This window comes from Lactuca virosa, chromosome 8 (assembly GCF_052849685.1).
Source record: "Lactuca virosa cultivar CGN04683 chromosome 8, Lactuca_virosa_CGN04683_v6, whole genome shotgun sequence".
NCBI classification, from domain to species: domain Eukaryota; kingdom Viridiplantae; phylum Streptophyta; class Magnoliopsida; order Asterales; family Asteraceae; genus Lactuca; species Lactuca virosa.
The window spans coordinates 188,549,180-188,566,573 of NC_136433.1; the positions used below are offsets into that span (position 1 = coordinate 188,549,180).

General features: G+C 34.3%; 1 pseudogene; it reads left to right on the plus strand.

The window, feature by feature from the left end:
- Nucleotides 1-8,540: 8,540 nt before the first annotated feature.
- On the plus strand, nt 8,541-12,511 carry LOC145131143 (mannose/glucose-specific lectin-like; annotated as a pseudogene).
- Nucleotides 12,512-17,394: the final 4,883 nt, after the last annotated feature.

The window sequence follows — 17,394 nt, forward strand, 5'->3', positions numbered from 1 at the left end:
TCTTATCTCACGTGGTAGACAAAAATTAAGAAGTGAAAGACATCGCGAGCATTCCTGAGGTCTGCAACTTTCCCGACATTTTTCCCGACGATCTTCCAGGAGTGCCTCCCGAACGACAAGTCGAATTCATAATCGACTTAATCCCTGGGGCTACCCCTGTAGCCAAATCCCCCTATCGTCTTGCACCTTTTGAGATGCAAGAATTATCCAGCCAGCTTAACGAACTCCTTAGCAAAGGTTTCATAAGACCAAGCTTCTCACCCAGGGGAGCACCGGTTTTATTCGTAAAGAAGAAGGATGGATCATTTCGTATGTGCATAGACTATCACGAGCTAAATAAACTTACCGTCATGAATCGATATCCTTTGCCTCGCATTGACGATCTGTTTGACCAACTTCAAGGTGCGAGCTACTTCTCGAAAATAGACTTAAGATCCGGGTATCACCAGTTACGGATTTTGGAGGACGACATTCCCAAAACCGCGTTTAGAACTCGTTATGGTCATTACAAGTTTGTAGTGATGCCATTCAGATTGACGAATGCACCTGTTGTGTTCATGGACCTAATGAACAGTTTTTGTCGTCCATTCCTAGACAAATTCCTCATAGTCTTCATTGACAACATCTTTATCTACTCAAGAAGCAAATAGGAGAATGGCCAACATCTTCGTCAAGTATTACAAACTCTGAGAACCGAAAAACTTTATGCGAAGTTGTCAAAATGTAAATTTTGGATCAAGAAAGTAGATTTCCTGGGTCACGTAGTTAGTATAGAAGGAATACATGTGGACCCTTCTAAAATCAAGGCAATTGAAAACTGGTAAGCACCCAAAACACCTACAGAAATCCGATAATTCTTAGGTCTTGCTGGCTACTATCGCAGATTCATCCAAAATTTCTCCCGAATCGCTAAACCGCTTACCACCCTGACACAAAAGGGTGTAACTTTTAGTTGGGGAGAGAAGCAAGAAATGTCGTTCCAAATGCTGAAACGAGCTTTATGCAGTGCACCGATCTTGTCTCTACCCGAAGGGACATAGGACATTGTAGTGTACTGTGATGCTTCTAATCAAGGGCTTAGATGTGTTTTGATGCAACGAGGAAAGGTTATATCCTACGCCTCGAGACAGCTCAAGACACATGAGGTCAACTATACAATGCATGATCTTGAGCTAGGAGCAGTGGTATTTGCTCTGAAGATATGGAGACATTACCTATATGGCACGAAATGCACAATATTCACGGACCATAAAAGTATCCAGCATATCTTCGATCAAAAAGAGTTGAACATGAGACAACGACGGTGGGTGGAGCTACTGAACGACTACGAATGTGAGATTCTTTATCACCCTGGTAAAGCTAACGTAGTAGCTGGCGCCCTTAGCAGAAAAGAATACTCGGGACGCCGAGTAAAGTCGTTGACCATGACAATCCATTAACATATGTCCACACAGATCAGAGAGGCTCAACTCGAGGCCTTGAAACCTGAAAACATGGCAGGTGAAACCCTGAAAGGAATGGATAAGAACTTCGAAGTCAAGGATGATGGAGTATATTGTTTCATGAACCGGATCTGGACACCAAAGTTCGGTGGTTACAGAGACGTAGTTATGAATGAAGCACCAAAACCCGATACTACATTCATCTAGGTTCATACAGGATGTATCTGGATCTCAAGAAACTATACTGGTGGCCTAACATGAAGGCTGAAATCGCTACCTTTGTGGGCAAGTGCCTTACTTGTGCCAAAGTCAAGGTAGAGTACCAGAAACCTTTAGGTTTATTGTAACAACCTGAAATCCCTGAATGGAAGTGGGAGCGGATTACGATGGATTTCATAACTAAGTTACCCAAGACATCGGGTGGTTATGATACTATTTGGGTAATCGTCGATAGATTAACCAAATCCGCACACTTCTTGCCAATAAAAGAAACCGACAAGATGGAGAATCTAACAAGAACTTACCTCAAAGTGTTCGTTAGACTGCATGGTGTGCCAATATCTATTATTTCTGACCGAGATAGCAGATTCACCTCTCGCTTCTGGCAGTCTTTACAAAAATCTTTGGGAACTAGGCTGGACATGAGTACAGCCTACCATCCACAAACTGACGGACAAAGTGAGAGGACGATTCAAACATTAGAAGACATGATGCGAGCTTACGTGATAGACTTTGGAAAGGCATGGGATACTCATTTACCCCTTGTCAAATTTGCTTACAACAACAGTTATCACACGAGCATAAAGGCTGCTCCATTCGAATCCCTCTATAGCCGCAAGTGCAGATCACCACTGTGTTGGGCTGAAGTGGGTGACACGCAGCTAGCTAGAGGTCAAACTCCTGACAGTACTCTCACTGGTCCGGAAATCATTCGTGAAACTACGAAGAAAATTGTACAAATCCTGGAGCGACTTAAAGTTTCCAGAGATCGACAGAAAAGCTACACTGACAAAAGAAGAAAACCTTTGGAATTCCAGGTTGGTGAACGCGTCATGTTGAAGGTCTCACCCTGGAAGGGCATGATACTGTTTGGAAAGTGTGGCAATCTGAATCCTAGCTACACAGTACCATTTGAGATTCTTGCTAGAATCGGTCCAATAGCTTACAAACTCCGACTACCCCAAGAACTAAGTAACATACATCCTATCTTCCACGTCTCTAACTTGAAAAAGTGCTTATCCGACGAGACTCTTGTAATACCACTCGACGAGATCGAGGTTAACGAGAATCTCAACTTCGTGGAAGAATTCGTAGAGATCTTAGACAGGGAGGTAAAGAGAACCAAACAAAGTCTTATCCCGATAGTGAAGGTTCGCTGGAATGCAAAACAGGGACCGGAATTCACTTGGGAGCGGGAGGATCAAATGCAACAGAAGTATCCACATCTTTTCCCTATTCTTTCTGTATCTCTTTAATCCAAATTTTGGGACGAAATTCTCTCTAACGGGGGATAATGTAACAACCTGTTATTTCAACTTTATGTAATAGTATACATATAATAAAGAGAAATTTTTGTATATTATATACATTTACATATCAACCCTCAAAAATGAAATGTTAAACAAACTTATTGGCATGGACATAGTGGTAGAAATCGTATCAAGGATTCCAAAAATATAAATAACGCCCAGCTTCCGAGTTATAACGAAGAAGTTATGACCTATCGAAAATCCGCGACAAAAACAAAACATTGTTTAACATAAAAAGTGAATTTTCAATAAAATGCTTTTTAACCTTAACTATCTAAATGTAAGTTATATTATACGTTAAACCGAGAGTGTTCATAAAAAGAACGCCAAAATCTGACTTCATATGAAGAAGTTATGATTTTTTTAAGATTCGACATTGCAGTACACAGCTAAAAACTCGAAATAAAGATCGAGTGATTTTTAGCCGACGCAATCTAAATGAGAATTGAAGATCTCGTCAATAGTAGTACAACGATAAAAAGACATACAAAAACGGACGTTAAATGAAGAAGTTATGAATTTTTAACGAACTTTTCCTGTCTCAGCCTGTTAAAAATATAACTTTAAAAATAAAGTCAAAATTAGCCGATGGAGTCTAAACGAAAGCTATAGAGCATAGTCTCACCTACACATGAATATAAAGAAACTCAAAAACGGAGCTCGTATGCAAAAAGATATGAATTTTTGAAGATTGGAAAATCCAAGTACGCCCCGCGTACAAGAGTACGCCCATCGTACTCGGATACAAGGCCTCGGTTCGTCCACGTCGACCCTCCGTCACCCCTTCCTCGCATGCGAGCCATGCAACATAGTAGCTCCGACGCGTAACGACTAGGTTAGACACGTACGCACGTACGCCCAGCGTACGAGGAGGTTTCAGCCTCCTATAAATAGAAACCGAAGCCTTCGGATTTTGATGCCATTTTCTATACTCTCTCCTATATTTTCCCACTTTTAAGTCTCTCGATACTACCCCGACGCCCCGGTGACGTATCCAAGTTCCAACTAAAGCCCGAAGCCCCGAAATTCTCGAAAAACTAACCTCTTTCCAGTCGAAGTGTTGCCCGCGTAAAGCCCAGTTTTTCATCAAATCGTCACTCTTACAAGTGAGTTCATACCCCCGTATTTTCATAGTTTTTACTGTTTTAAGGGGGGGGGGGGGAATACAAGTCTAACACAAGAATTTTGTGTTACAAACTAATGATTTCCAATTTGTGATAAAATGACATTAAGTCATCAAAAATATTTCAAAATATTAAACTCTTTTATAAACTTATAGTTCTCCCCAAAAAGCATATATATATATATATATATATATATATATATATATATATATATATATATATATATATATATATATATATATATATATATATATAATATTTAAAAGGTTTAGGACTGATAACTCATTTTGGGTCCTTTTTCCTTGTTTGGATGTGGGCTTATAGTATCAGTTATTTGTCCGAATGTCGTTCAAATTTAATTATATATAATTGTATATGTATATAAATATAAAAGTTATTTCATTCAGTTTAAATACCCTTTGTAACATGTTGAGCAAGGGATTACATTAAAAAACAATTAATACCAAATTCAGAAAGTATATATAAATTATAATAGGTATAATTTATGATACATAGAACATTAATTCACGATTCGAGTATACTAGAATACACCATTTTACAGGAGACAAGGGTTTCATTCAAAACTAATCAAGGATATACAACTTTCAAATACATTTTAAGAATACTAAATCAGGAATATACAATCAATCATTATTTCAGGATGATTGGGTTTTCATAACTATTATACATGTAACGTTTATATGCTTTTTATGAGTCATTTGATTCAGGTTGTTAATTAATTTAAACAATATAGTTAAAGTCCTGATATTATAACCAGAATCTCCAGTTGGGGATCGAAACAATGTGTGTATAGATCTATATTGGGATTGACAAACCCGCACTCAGACTGCTAGCTACAGTCAGGCATATACGCCTACGAGTGACATTAGAATTTGTATCAAGTAAATGAAAATTTGACCAATGTACTTTTGCCCTAATAGTATGATCAAATGTGATTCCTTTTTAAGGTTAAGATTTAAGTCTCATATGCGATATATGTAGAATTAGTGAGTAATTTTAGAAGCATATTAGAATGTATGTGTGTCCCCGTTATTAAAATGTCACCTAAGTAATATTTTTATATAATCAATTAAACATTCCTTAAGTTTAGTCAATATTGACAAGCAATTGACCGTATTTTTGAATGTCTTTCAATTTGACACCTAATTCATTGAATTCGAATAAATGCCGGTGTATAATATATAAAATGTTGATTGTTATAGCGATTAGTTTTAGTATCTCATCAAACTTTGAATTTTGTTTTTCTTCTAATCATGGAATTTTGTATAACTTTCAATTATATGAATTCGTAATTCCATTTAGTGTTAATATCAAGCTCTCAAAAATCGCCATTAAGATACCAAGTACCACAACAGGTTAGTCATTCCATACATTGTTATATCCTTTCAATCGATTGTTTTAATTTACAGATTGATGTGACATGTTATGTAAACTTCGATTTATATGGATGCAAGTTTAGAAATGAAAGTACGATGCCATTTTGTGATACACATGAAAGTATGTTGCTATTAAAGGATAAAAATGCAAATATATGATGTCATGTCCATCTTCTATCCTAATAAACAAGAATCTTTTACCGCCACTTGTGTTGTAATAAATTTCAAAATTATCAACAAAGTATTACATTGAAAATTGCTTAATGTTACAACTTAATATTATATTTTTTAAAAACTCGTGTAATACACTGGTCTTACACCTAGTGTTAAATGTTTTTAAAATTACCTGTTTACCCATCTTTTATCATTTTACCTTTTTTAAATTATTTACACTTAACAAATAACCCTTCCCTTTATTCAACTTTACTACTCTCGTCGATCTCAACACCCACTGTCTCTTCTCTCATCCAAATGAAATCTAGTCACCACCGTCATAGGTGGAATCATACATATGCGGCATATCCACCACCACTAAAACATCATTCTCCCTCACCTTCTTCCGGTGATGCATCGACAACCACCAGCCCCCTTTAATTTCCTATGGCGCTCAGGTCTGGTTCTCCGATCAACCCTCCATATAGTCCGCGGATAATAGCCAAGTACAACCCAACCCCGAAACTGTATACTACTTCGAACCTATAGCCAAGTACCAATGGATTGACCCAACATATCCACCCCTACATCACACACCTCATTTTTCTTCATCCACATACCATGGTCTACTGAATTGAGAGATGACAATAGGTAGGTCACTTCTTGGTATTCATTCAAACGATATTATGAAGAAATGAATGCATATTTTGGGATTAACATTGACATTGTGTTTGAGAGATTGGAATGTGATGGGATTAGGGATTGCAAGCATGTTCTTGTTCCAGATTCACCCTTACATCCAAAGGATGTGGTTTCTTTGTTCTCAATCAAAACTTAGTTTCTAATTTGCTTTAGGTGCATGAATTTGTATCCGTTTCTCATAAAAATTTCTTGCATTTGTACAATCACATTGCTTCGTTGAGTTCGTACATTTTGTTTCCTGCACAAAATATGTTCCATATGTCAATATTAAATTTTTCTTAGTATTAAAAAAGTGAATGACTAAAATGGTATTGTACCTGCACCACGGATATACATGTTTATCAAAAAAAAATCTCATCGATGAATGTACATATTTAATTTGTCCTTTTAACGGATTATACTTTAATGTTATTTAGCCTTGGTAAATAATGGATCTAAAAATAACTACCTCTAACAGGAAGGAGGTCAATTGATCCAACAATTAAAAAATTCGACCAGATGGACGTCCACTAATGATAAACAAAAAAAACTCTAATCAGTTAGTGGCTTCAGTAAAATTTTCAATTCCTAATTTCTTTCTCATACTTGACAGTTTACAATTCCATTAAAATGATTTAATATTTGTATTTCAGTTTGTTGTCCTGTTCCAAATTGAGACACACTACTAGAAAATTGGTTTAATAGCTACATCACAATCCGTAGCTATTCCGTAGCTATAAGCGGATAGCTACGGAATTGCTACGGAAAAATGCCTGTAGCATAATGGCCCGTAGGAAAATTATAGCTACGGATTAGCTACAGAATCGCTACGGAATAGCTAGGGAATTTTCCGTAGCAACTATAGCTATGGAATAGCTACAGAAATAAACAGCTACAGATTTCCTACGGAATAGTTACGGAAGTGAATAGCTACGGAATAGCTACGGAATAGCTACGGATCCAAATAGCTACAGAATAGCTACGGAACTAAATAGCTACGGAAATCCGTAGCTATTCCGTAGCTAACTTCGTTTTATTTTAAAAAAAATTAAAATTTAAAAATTTCCAATTTTTTGTCAAATACCACATTCAATTCAAATTTGTCCCAAAAACCATATAAAATACACCAAAAAACGTCCCTAATACCAAGTTCGATACATTCCATTCAATTGTCCAAAATACCATACAAAAGTAAGCACTAACAATACACACAAACAATACCAAGTGTTTACAAAATCAATTGTTCCAAATACCATACAAACTAAGCACTAGCAAAACAAACAAACAATATCAATTACAAATTCAATTGTTTCAAAATACTTATCAATCGTCCTCGGGTGGATTATCGGGGGACCACGGGATTAATTTCAAGACATATCCATCATCCTCAACCATTTCCATTTGTTGTTGTTCCATGGTAGAAACTTGCACACGCAACCTATCAACCTAAAAAATAGTAACACAATTCAATACTTAAACAATAATAACAATGTACTTTAGTTTATTATAACAATGTATTTTAGTTTATAATTATAGCAATACACTTAACTTTAAATCCATAATTGCAATGTACTTTTGTTTAATATCAATTTAATCTATACAAACAACATACAACTTAACTTTAATCCATAACTTTAAAACCATAATAACAAGGAGATTATGCTAACCTTCAAAAAAGTCAAGCCTCGTTCTATTGTGCCAATTAACTGATTAGCCCCTGCTCAAACATAATCACATTATCAAAATAAACCAAAACATAAAAAAAATCACTAATCAATAATCAAGAAGCCAATAATAAAGAAGCAATAATCATATAAACCATTTTCCAGCCAAGCCTCATTCTACTCTACAACCAATAATCAAGAAGCAAGTTACACAAACCGAAAATCAATCATTTGCTGGATTATATTATCAAATTGAACCAAAAATCAGATACACTTAGACCTAGTCTAAGCTTGCACTCGAAATCTTCACAGTAAGAAGAGAACGAAAAGAGATTTTTTTTGCTGAATTTCAAGTCCCCTGACTTGGATTGCTTTAAATGAACCTAAAAGAAAACTAATCACGCATGAAGCCGAAATCCAGAAACACTCAAAACAAACAAAGCAATCAGTGACGACGAGAAATGAATCCTAACCCAAAACGAAAACCTAAGTGAAATTAAACCAAAAAAAACTTACTTGAAAGATTGATGATGATGGCGATGACGAGTAGATGACAGCGACGGGAAGGAGATGCCGACGACGGCAAAGAGATGACGGCGACGTAACTCCGGCGGCGGCAGAAAGAACAAACTCCGGTAAGAAAATGACATCGAGTGAAAGAGAAGATCGAAGGCAACGAGGGTTTGAGTGGGAGGTGCGACCGTCCGAGTGATAGAGAAGAGGGAAACCAAATGAAGGAAATGAGCGGGATATTAAAAAAAATCGGCGTTTGAGCCCGCTTAATGGAGGCAGAGGCGGCCAAAAAAAAATGAAACCCTAAATTGGAGAAGGCCAAAAAAATATGAATAAAAGGGTGGGGTAAGACTCGAACTCAGGGTGACTGTGTATATAACCAACGACACTATCACTTGGCCGGGAATGCCACATCCTTACTTGTTCTGTCTACAATTGTTTTTGACCACTTCCATTTCCGTTGTTGTTGTTGTTATTATTATTATTATTATTATTATTATTATTATTATTATTATTATTATTATTACCTACGGATTAGCTACGGAATATTATTTCCGTTAGAATTCCGTAGCTAATCCGTAGCTAATTACCTACGGATTAGCTACGGATTTTTTTTTATTTTCGATTTTTCGGACACCAAACGTCGTTTTGTTCGCTCCGTTTTTTTCACACCTCTACTATACATGATTATATATATTTTCACAAATTTATAGCTATTAATATCATTCACAAAGCTGTGTGCACATATGGGATCCATTGCTCGTTTAGTGGTTTAACATTATAATGCTTATGAATACGTTCAGATACATCTCAAAAACACGTATACATACATACACACACACACACACACACACACACACATATATATATATATATATATATATATATATATATATATATATATATATGTACACATATACCCAAACTCATTCATGTATATAAATATACATATACTAACATAATCCATCACAAGTTGGTGAAAAGTATAGGCATTACAATGTTAAACTGTGAAACGAGTACTTGATCCCGAAGGGGCACACGACTTTATAAACGATATTAATATCTATAAGTTGGTGAAAATATAGATAATCATGTATAGTAGAGGTCTGAAAAAAACGGAGCGAAAAAAAACCAAGTTTGGTGCCCGAAAAATCAAAAATAAGAAAAATCCGTAGCTAATTAGCTACGGATTAGCTACAGAATTTTCTTATTTTTGATTTTCGGGCACCAAACTTTGTTTTTTTTTCGCTCCGTTTTTTTTAGACCTCTATTATACATGATTATCTATATTTTCATCAACTTATAGCTATTAATATCATTTATAAAGTTGTGTGCACATACAGGATCCATTACTCGTTTAGTGGTTTAACACTATAATGCTTATGATAACGTTCACATACATCTCACAAACACGTATACATACACATATACATGTACACATATACCACAACTCATTCATGTATATAAATATACATATACAAACATAATCCATCATAAGTTGGTGAAAAGTATATGCATTACCATGTTAAACTGTGAAACGAGTACTTGATCCCGAAGGGGCACACGAATTTATGAACGATATTAATAGCTATAAGTTGGTGAAAATATAGTTAATCATATATAGTAGAGGTGTGAAAAAACGAAGCGAAAAAAACGACGTTTGGTGTCCGAAAAATCGAAAATAAAAAAAATCTGTAGCTAATCCGTAGCTATTTAGCTACGGATTAGCTATGAAATTCTAACGGAAAGCAAACTCCATAGCTAATCCGTAGGTAATTAGTGTCTGTAGGTATTCCGTAGCCATTCCGTAGCTACTTAGCTACGGAATAGCTACAGATTAGGCTTTTGTAGCTATTCCGTAGCTATGTCGTAGCTAATTAGCTACAGAATAGCTACGGAGTAGAATCCGTAGCTACTCCGTAGCTATTTCGTTACTAAATTAGGGCATCCCATTTTGTAGCTTATCCGTAGCGATTCCGTGGCTTATTAGCTACGAAAAATTTCCGTAGCTATTTTCCGTAGGAAAACCCAATGTTTTCTAGTAGTGACAGTGGAAGAAGAGGTGAGAAAGGGTAGAGCCGTGGTGGTGTTTTGGGAAAAAGATCAGATGAGTGAGGAATAACTGTGCTTGATTTTGAAACCACAAGGACCATCGTTATAACTATTTCCAAAGATATCCTGAAAGTGTCATTTTTTGCAAACCGCATTGACCATTTGTGAAATTTTGTCTTTTAATAATTTTGGCCCAAGGACACAAAAATCTTTTTACATAAGACTTAACAGAAGTGTTAACCAAAAGCACCAACCTAGTAATGTAGTGTCTTTCAACGTTGTCGTTAGGTTGCCATTTTTTAGAAACAACAGGTGCTAATAACATTGTTTTTGCTATAAATACAGCTGTTTTTTGGCAATCTTTTAGGATTTCAGCAACTATAATACAACTCCACTGATGATGTATTTTTTACAGCAAGTCATTCGCTCTCCTTTCTCTCCTGCGATTTTGCAACAACAAAATGCCAATTTGCGTTTATCGGTTCTTCTACAGTTGTTGGAACGAACGGTGGTAATCTGCATTAAACCTTGGGATTTTATGTTGAAGCTTGCAACCTAGAGCTAAGTAAAAACCTTTAAGGAACGGAGTCATTCCGTGCAGTTTTTTCAAGATTAGGGAACATCACATATCACATCAGGTTGGTTTTAATTTTTTGTCTTGTTTTAATTTTTTCTAACAATCCAGACGGAACTTGGTAATTATTTAACAATTGAATTTATTATCCGCGACAAATTGACATATAATTCTCAATATTATTTGTCGATTTGATTATTCGTGTATTTACAACAACTTAATCGCACGAGAGATCAACAATTACTCGAAAATTCTAGTATATCTCACCCCACTTGAATTAACCACCAACTTTTTTTAAACAGTGAACTTGAGGAAAACATGGTTTTGCTTCATGCTTTTTATTTCCATCTAAATTAACGATTCAAAATAGTTACGGTTAGCATGTATATAAGGAGCCATTGGCCATTCATTTGAGAGACACGCTTCCTTGTTTCATTTAAGTTATTTTATTCTTGGTGGATTGATTAATCAGGTACTCTTTGACGAAGATGAGGAAATTGTCGAGGTTGGTGGATCCGTTGGTAGTAAAAGTGGTTATCAAGTAATTTGACAAACAAGAGGAAACATGGACCTTTTGGTCATGCAACTGAAGATGTTTTTTCTTTACCATGGCACAAAGGCTCATTAGTTGGGTTTTATGGGCTTGCTGGCTATTACATTGATGCCATTGGTGTGTATCTAAAAGCCTATGAGGAAATCATACGGGTTGGAACATGGGGGAAAAATGAACCTGGAACTCCGCAAAATGTTTGGTCCTTCCAACTTGAGAAAAAACATCATCTGAAGAAGATCACCATTGATCATGGTGATCTGATATACTCTCTCATCTTCACCACACAATGTGGAGACTCAACACATACTACTGCAAAGTTTGGTGGTTGGAATGGTGGAGAGACAGTTTCTGAGGTAAACAATTCATAAGTATTTAATCTTCAAGTTTCTTTATAATGATTGATATAACATGTCTCTTAGTATCCTTAGTTATATCTCTTTGATATGTTCAATTTGTCATTCATGGTCAGGTAATATTTGAAGCTGACGAGGAAATAACAGGCATCAGTGGAACAAGTGCATTATCAAGGGGAAGTGTTCCTGACTTACCTATAATATCATCAATATCATTCATCACAAACAAGAAAACTCATGGACCTTTTGGTAACGTAAGAGGAACGCCTTTCCCTGTACCATGGGATGGTGGTTCTTTTGTTGGATTTTACGGGCTTGCTGGCTATTATCTCGATTGCATTGGTGTCTATTTGAAAGCTTGAAAGTTTGAAATAAGGACCAAATAACCTTTGAAATACGTACGTACTATGAAATAAGGAACATATAACCCTTTGAGGTTATCATGTCTATTCAAAGGTTGCCGGCTATTACTATGTATGTTATGCTACTGCTAGCTACATTGTGTTTTATAGTCCGAAAATGATAGCCATGTATTCATTATCATATCATATGCTCTATCAAGTTATTTTGAAATAAATTTATCCAAATAAATTATCTACGATGGATGATTTCATCAAGTCCCGGTCCAGATCATGCTACCATTTTGGTTTTCTTATCACTGATTTCAATATATATATATATATATATATATATATATATATATATATATATATATATATACCATCTTATAAAGAGTTTATAAATGTGGGCCTTAAAAATTTAAGATATTGTCTTAAAAAACAAGGAGATAAGTTCTGGACCTTTAGATCTAGAATGAATGGTTACGATTTTGCTATTTATAATCCGTGTGAAAAAGTTTCAACCAATGAGAATCAGGAAACACATAAACATGTATGCACACGGAAATAAGGTAATTTACAACTTGCCCTAATCTTTCTTTCGTTCTCTTTCCACCGTTCAAACACATTCTTCCTTTCGGAAGCCATAGAAGCTACAAAACTCTCCCCCTCCTCCTCTCAAAAGCCATTAACGACGCCACAAAAGTCTCGAACAAATCCCTCACTGTTCGTCACGACAGTCGTTACACAAACGACTTACGTACATTAAACCCATCAGCGAATGTGCATGCAAAATCTCCTTCCTTTTGTCTTGTTTTTACTGATTTTAGTGTGGGTTCGATTTCATGTGCTAGGGCTAAAAAAATATTGAAGTCTTCCAGGATTGTACCGAATAAAGAGGAGAAAGGTTCGTTTTTTTTACTTGGTTTGATTTATGAGTTTTCTTCTGAAGAATGTTGAACGAATCGTCTTTTTTCATGTCCAAAGAACTCAAACTTCAGTCCAAATCTCCTTCTTTTTGTCCTGTTTCTTAACCGATTTTGGTGTGGGTTTCGATTTTATGTGCTAGGGCTCAAGTAATCTTGAAGTCTTCCAAGAGTGTGCCGAACAAACTAGACAAAGGTTATTTTTTTAGTTAGTTTGATTTAAGAGTTTTCTACTCAAGAATGTTGAAGAACCACGTTTTTTTCAGGTTCAAAAATCTGGACCGTACTATCCCATGATGGATGAACGAACCTCTGATTTTACTTCGTGTTTTAGAATATTTACAGGTATACTTCTGTTTATTGCTTTTTTTTGAACGAACCATTATAGCCTATGTTGTTATTTTTATTGTAGTTTTTGTTTCTATCACGACCCTTATTAGTTCGATTTTACACATAAAACTTCTGATTTTGCGATTTATTCTTCTATTGTGTATTTGAATTGCAAGCAGATCAAGAAGGCATGATATCAGATTTGCACCAACAAAGTTTTATATTATTTAGGTATTAATTATTGGTGTTTATTTAACTTCAGTTAAATCAGATATATATTTTTCTTCGTTATTAACTTCAAAGTTTATGTTTATTTTTTTTCAGATCTGATGAAAAGGGTGTGATTAAATGTTATAGAAATACTTATTGAAGGTTGCTGGTCTTTTTCTAAACTCTTCACAAATTTTCTAAGGTTTTTTTACGTGATATCATTATAAAATTCAAACTTATAAGTAAATCATGTGTTTATGAAACTTTTTTACCCATAAAAATGGCTTTGTACTTTCATTTTAGTCTATATGATCTTATTTCTTCCTTTGTAGATACAAAGTAAGAAATATCAATGATACTTTAAATGGCACCTATATTTGATTTAACGAACAAAAATGATTGGTTTGTATTTCACGCTTTAAAAAACCAAATCCGAGAATTGCTATATAATAACATCCTACTTTACGGTATATGATTGGATCCAGGTAAGATTTTACAGAAATCTCATGTGTATGAGGTCGCAACTTATGATATCGACTCTCACCTACTCATAATCTATTTTGATTTCTAAAAATTGGATTTATGTTGAATATGACAGATATTTGTTTTCAGTCTGAAGATTCATGAGTCTTGAGTAAGGGACGGGTAACCACCAAGAAAGGTTGTGTCTTCTAACTTGAAAGATACAATGTTTTAATAATAATTTGCGTCCACGTAAAACCAATATTGTTTTGCTTATTTATTTTGTAAAGAAATCTTGATGTTTTTGTTTATGTTTCAGATTAATGATGATGGAGTTGAAGATTTACTGATGACCTAATTATGCCAATACATATGAGTTACTGAGAAGCCTTTGTTAAGAAATCTTGATGTTTTTATTTGGTTTCGTGGTTGTGCAGTATCCAGTTATGGAAATCAGATGCATCCATGAAAGGTTGCACTTTAAAACAAAAGGTGCCATTTTTAACGCTGTATTTTTGTTACATTTATAGAAATTCATTAACATGGTCACTAAAAGGGTGTAATTTGTTATTTCTGATATTTACCCCTTCATCATTTAGATAAAAACAGGGGAAAGCTTGAAAAGATTTGATATATAAAGAATGATGAGGTTTAGTTGATTGGAGATAGAAAGCTATTGTCACCCCTGTTCAAGATTAAGGGTAATTACGTAATTCTTTCAACATTACACTTTAATAAAGAGTAAAAGTAACCTAAGTCTAAAGTTTTCTTCTATTTCTATTACAGGAAGCTATTGGGCATTTTTTACTGTGGTGGTGGTTGAAGGAATAACCAAGGAGTTATCAGACTAGGCAAGAACTTATCAGATCTACCACAAGAAAAAGAAAGAACTATGTGAGTTGATCTTTTCTCTGATTTACAACATTAATTATAATCAGTTTAATACAAAAAAAAAAATCTTTCAAGGTTATTATATTGCACTAACTTACACTTTATATATTTTCTTTTTTTGGCTATGAAAACATTACTACACTGGTACATTTCAAGTAAAATGCATTCGATGTACATTTCAATTTTTTAAGTGGCGGGGAGCCGGCATAGGCGCCTTTGTGGTGTATGGTTCTAACTTTCATGATCGATTTCTCAACTTCTAAGGCTCCCGTTATATTTCACTCTCTCTACTCCTAGGCTCATTTGATATGTTCAAAGTTATTTTTGTAATTTTTGTTAGTTACCGGTTATGGTTATATTAAAATAAGTGGCCATACCTCACATGTTTTCTTTAATCTTAAAATCTTCTATTTTCATAAACACACCATCCGATACTAAAAATTCATAGATATACATAATCTGTTTTTTTCTTGTTCATCATTCATGGAAACAGTGAGACAATCTTTGGTAATTTTTTTGTTCCATTGTATACTCATTGAAATTGTGTAACATGTAATTCACTATCATTTGTTTTATAAAATTTCAGGAGTTTATGGTGAATTTCGAAGGATTGGAAGGGATTTCCACTTAAAAAACGCCACTAAGATTGGTATCAAGTTGTATTTTCTATTGGATCTTCAACATGTTCTTTATCATTGTTTAATATTTTCTTTTCTAGATTTCTATGGTAATATAATTGTGTTCTTCTAATTAGACTTTTAGGTCGGAGATGTAAATGGGTCGATTTTAACAAGCAATCAAGGAAGACACATGTTATATACAAGAAAACTATATGCTTTAGGAAATATTTATTTGAAATCTTCTTTAGTTTTGCTTTTTGCTTATATGATTATTATAATTTTTAGATATGAAGTGGTTGATTATATTGATATTTGAATTATTATTTTATTTAGTTTGAAATAAAAACTGACTAAATTACATAAATGGTCCTTGTGGTTTATGTATACTACACCATATGGATCATTTTTATAATGTAGTCTAAAAAATAAAAAAATAATAAGTTGTTAGATACCGGTTGAAGAAGCATTTCCTACGTCCTAGAAATCAATATAATTGGTTTTGGTTTGGGTTTCAACATTGAAAGAACAAGTGGTTTTCATATCTAGACATTTTAGCTGGGTACCTGACGACCAGTTATACATGATGGGTTCGGTTGAAAATTATTAAACTTGATCGGATTTTTTTGGAATGATTATGCATGCTTCTTACTGAAATTATAGATACATACATCATTTGTGAGGCTTATTGGCTCAACCATGTGGGCCCAAGAGGGAAAACATTGAGTAAGAAAAGACACAACGAATCCAACAACTATCGAAACTGTATTCCAAGTTAAAGCAATATGTGGTTTTGTATCAATAGATGCATAATATAATCTTAATTGACGTAGACATAGTTGCATAAACTAATCATATATTTTATAACCAAATCTCCACCTGATAATAATATGCAAAAAAGGAAATTATTTGTTGCGGCAGCATTGCGTATTTATTCCACTAGAAATAAAAAAGAGAAAAAAAAATGAAATACAATGAAAAAAGATAAACACTAGAAATAAAAAAACAGAAAAAACTAAAATACAATGAAAAATAAAATAAAACAAATAGATATAGCGTAGCTGAAACCAATAGTTTTATCAATTTTACAAACAATTTTTTTGATCGGTTTCGAGGTTAGCAATCCCAATAAGTTTCGAGTTAGTCGTTCTTGACAAAGAACAAGCATGACTAATCGTCATTCGGAGCATTTCGATAAGCCATGCTTGAAATGATTCCGAAAATAAAATAATCATCGTCAGTAAACTATTCACCAAAAATAATAATTGTTGCATGGACACTATTCATCGAAATGAAACTAACTGTCGTCGCCGCATCGCGCGGGTACCCCACTAGTATATATATATATATATATATATATATATATATATATATATATATATATATATATATATATATATATATATATATATATATATATGGTTAGGTTTATGTGAGACACCGTGAGACGCAAAACTATCCACTCATTTTGTAGATAAAAAAATATTTTTAAAATGCAAAATAATTGAAAATTTTCGAAATTTTTTTTAAATATTATTTTCGTCATTTATATTTTCCAAAAAAAAAAATTACCGTTTTTTTATAT